Source organism: Bombus affinis, chromosome 3 (genome assembly GCF_024516045.1).
Source record: "Bombus affinis isolate iyBomAffi1 chromosome 3, iyBomAffi1.2, whole genome shotgun sequence".
Classification (NCBI taxonomy): domain Eukaryota; kingdom Metazoa; phylum Arthropoda; class Insecta; order Hymenoptera; family Apidae; genus Bombus; species Bombus affinis.
Window position 1 is genome coordinate 15,742,588 of NC_066346.1, and position 4,603 is coordinate 15,747,190.

The 4,603-nt window shown below is 31.8% G+C and overlaps 1 long non-coding RNA gene across 2 annotated transcripts; it reads right to left on the reverse strand.

Moving 5' to 3' along the window:
* Nucleotides 1–2,730: 2,730 nt before the first annotated feature.
* LOC126914824 (uncharacterized) lies at nucleotides 2,731–4,291 on the reverse strand. Of its 2 annotated transcripts, XR_007709832.1 has the most exons (5): nucleotides 3,762–4,291; nucleotides 3,495–3,542; nucleotides 3,319–3,420; nucleotides 3,032–3,157; nucleotides 2,731–2,871 (listed from the first exon to the last, which is right to left on the reverse strand). It is a non-coding gene; the product is annotated as an uncharacterized LOC126914824 (long non-coding RNA). The 2 variants fall into 2 exon arrangements; XR_007709831.1 differs by lacking the exons at nucleotides 2,731–2,871; nucleotides 3,032–3,157 and having other exon boundaries at nucleotides 3,178–3,420; nucleotides 3,762–4,276.
* Nucleotides 4,292–4,603: the final 312 nt, after the last annotated feature.

Consider the following 4,603-nt stretch of genomic DNA (forward strand, 5'->3'; position numbering starts at 1 on the left):
TATTACGTAATAACGTATAACGTTATACAGTATTAACATATAAAGTATAACGCTACATGCTATTACGTAATAACGTATAACGTTGTATATTCTTACGCTATAACGTATAACGTTGTATAGTGTTACGCTATAACGTATAACGTTATATGGTATTACTATATAACGTATAATTATCATACAATGAACGTGTATTTTTCTAGACAAAAATTCCGGTTTCATATTTACATACCTTTTACTATTACGTAAGAACGTATAACGTTGTATATTATTACGTTATAACGTATAACGTTGTATAATATTACCATATAAAGTATGACATTAGATACTGTTACGAAATAACCTATAACGTTGTATATTGTTACGTTATAACGTATAATGTTATATAGTATTACCATGTAACGTATAACATCATATACTATTACGTAATAACGTAAAACGTTATATGGTGTTACCGTGTAACGTATTGCGTTGTATACTACTACGTTATAACGTTATAACGTATAACGTTGTATATTGTTACGTTATAACGTATAACGATATATAGTAGTACCATATAACGTATATCGTTACATAGTGATACGTTATAACGTATAATTACCATACAATAAACGTGTATTCTTCTTTACAAAAATTCCGGTTTCATACTTACATACCTTTTACTATTACGTAAGAACGTATAACGAAATATAGCATTACGTAATAACGTATAACGTTGTATATTATTGCGTTATAACGTATTACGGTATATAGTATTACCATATAACGTATAACGATATATACTATTACGTAATAACGTATAACGTTGTATATTATTGCGTTATAACGTATAACGATATATAGTATTACCATATAACGTATATCGTTATTTAGTATCACCATGTAACGTATAACGTTATATACTGTGACGTAATAACATATAACGTTGTATATTGTTACGTTATAACGAATAACGTTATATAGTATTACCATATAACGTATAACGTTGTATATTGTTACGTTATAACGTATAACGATATGTAGTAGTACCATATAACGTATATCGTTATATAGTGATACGTTATAACGTATAATTACCATACAATAAACGTGTATTCTTCTTTACAAAAATTCCGGTTTCATACTTACATACCTTTTACTATTACGTAAGAACGTATAACGACGTATATTGTTACGTTATAACGTATAACGATATATAGCATTACCATATTACGTATAACGATATATACTATTACGTAATAACGTATAACGTTATATAGTATTATCATATATCGTATAACGTTGTATATTCTTGCGTTATAACGTATAACGTTATATAGTATTACCATATATCGTATAACGATATATACTACTACGTAATAACGTCTAACGTTATATAGTAATATCATATATCGTTTAACGTTGTATATTGTTACGTTATAACGTATAACGTTATATAGTATTACCATATAACGTATTACGATATATAATACTACGTAATAACGTATAACGTTATATAGTAATATCATATGTCGTATAACGTTGTATATTGTTACGTTATAACGTATAACGTTATATGGTATTACCATATAACGTATAGCGTTGCATATTCTTACGTTATAATGTATAACGATATACAGTTTTACCATATAACGTATAACATTATACAGTATTACCATGTAACGTATAACGTTATATACTATTACGTAATAACGTGTAGCGTTGTATATTCTTACGTTATAACGTATATCGTTATACAGTGTTACGTTATAACGTATAACGTTATATAGTGTTACCATGTAACGTATAACGTTATATACTATTACGTAATAACGTGTAGCGTTGTATATTCTTGCGTTATAACGTATAACGTTATATTGTCACGTCCCGCGTTCCGCACGTGACGCCACGAACCAATATCTTATGAATAATTAAACACGACCAATAATAATAAATTAACTAATAACTAACCAATCAAAATAAAAAGAATTATACGACAGACAATCAAAATGAAATAAATGAATCAATAAGAAGAAACACTACAACCAATCAGCAATGACATATAAAATAAAAATAAAATGAAATAACTAAATGAACCAATAAATAAGACAAGCCGCGATTCAAATGTATGAGATTTCTCTGCGAAAACGCATGTATATACACACACGTGTATGCATATCTGTGTGTGTGACCTACTTCGTGAATCTGAATAATTGGTAACCTAATAAAATAAATAAAAGAAATAAAATATACTACACTACGTCAGCATTCTAATAAAAGTGAAAATTGTATAGAAGATTGCTCTGCGACACACACATATATAGATATACACATGCGTACGCGTATCTTTGGGAAAAATTCATAATATATATATGTATGTATACGTTATTAAACCATTAAAACGCAAAGAAATAAATATATAGAATTACATTTCTACGAACCTAGAGAATTATATACGAAATCCACATTATGGAATATTCAACCAATTAACGATCCGAGAAACAATGAGAATAACAATACACGCACATATACATATGCATATATATATTTTACATAATGGAAAATTACATTGTGAAATGTATATATATATATATATATACACACATATTATTATATCGAACAACTACTCATCTAATATACAAAACCACCCTGTGAAAATTACATTACTGAACATTCAACTAAACCAACTGAAGACTTAATATAATAATATATAATAATATAATAATATGTATACATAGATATGTGAAATACCGTTGTATATAACCAGAAACAATACAAATGTCACACGACTTCTTCAACAACTTCGACTCTTCGTTCCTGCCGACAACACCTCACACGATGACTGCGTCTTCTAGGGCCACTTACGGATTCTTTGCAATTCTTCTTCTTCTTGCACTGAAATATCATATGCAGTGAATAAAACACGAAAGAAGCAGGATGAACTAAATAAAAGAAATCATAACAAGATACACACCGAGACACTCCGCATGGGAACCTCTTTACAAAGATACCTCCGTATCTATCATTAAACGCATAATAATCAAGATGCACAAACCTCATTTGGAAGTCGACACCACTCACAGCGTGCCAATGCAAGGGAGGAAAACGAATGAAATTGTATTTCGTGAAGACGTTTCACCACTTTCCATAGATCAGAAACTGGAGTTACACAACTAATAACCTAATAACAAGAAAGTAATATAAAATATACACGATTTAATATATAGCAAATATGGACATATAAATCTACAAGGAGCAAAATATATCTCATATTGTCAAATAAAACCAAATTGTCAAAAGATCATCAGGACACGACGTCAACGAAGGTGCCACTGTGCCTACTTGGGTGGAAAACCGCCCCTTCAGCATCATCCTTCGCACATATTCACACACGCACGTCGATCACGTCATCTCGTACCATTCACATATCTTCCTCCTCTTGCGCTAAAACAAATTCACAAGTTTAAGGAAACAAACAACATGCGAAACGAGATAGAATACTAAGAATACATACTCACACAGTTCGCACAGGCGCGGACGCTTTTGTGTCCATGACTCAACATAACCTGTAATCACAAAAAGAAGATAAAAACCCCAATAAACTAAAATACCGAAATAGCGATCGCATACTAAAAATCACTGATCGAGATTCATATAACCAAAATTCATAGCACGCCATTATGAATACAAGATAACCTCAAAATATAAAACTATACAACTTTATAATTAAATCAAACCCTCACGATCACACTACAACGACTTCAAAATGATATATTAAAACTTACCATTATGTAAAAATACTTTATTGGAAGAAACAAGAAATAACGCGTGCTACACATACAAAAGCCACGGCGGAACTGCGAGATGACCACCGCTATGAAGGGTTACAAGAGCATCGCAGATGCAACTTCGGCAAAGACACGTTGCTACACGCGTATGGAAAGTCCTTGCAATTTTGACAAAACGGATTGCACGTGCCTTGATCGTTCCCATTGGCATCAGCAGGAAAGGATTCGGAAGGATTGCAGACGCAATCTCGGCGAAAGACAAACCACTGCAATATCCACATTTAATCACGTATTTTGAATGTTTCCATCAGCATCGAAAAGGTATACGAGAAATCAAGACACGGCGTGGGATGAAGCAAACAAGACATCAGCAATCATCAAAATCCACGTTCTCTCATGGAAACTCTAAAAACCTGCAGCATTGCGATTCCCACCGGAACGAACTGCCACGTGACTGCCATCCCATTGGGGATGTCATTATAAAAAGCGTAGCGACACATTTCAAATCAGATTAATTGTTAGCGTTCGGGAGAATTTAGCGAAAATAAGGAGATTAATTGTTAGCGTTCGGGAGAATTTAGCGAAAATAAGGAGAGTAATTGTTAGTGGTTCAGTAGAATAAAGAAGAGTAATTGTGAAAAGAGAGTAACTGTCATTAGTTGGTTCAGTTAGATTAGAGTAAGAGTAATTGTTAGCGTTAGGGAGTATTTAGCGAAAATAGAGTAAGAGTAATTGTTAGCTGTTCGGGAGATTTTGGCGAAATTACAGAAGAGTAATCGTTATCAGTTAGAATAAAGAAATTGTTAGCGGTTCAGTTGAATAAGAGAATAATCGGAATA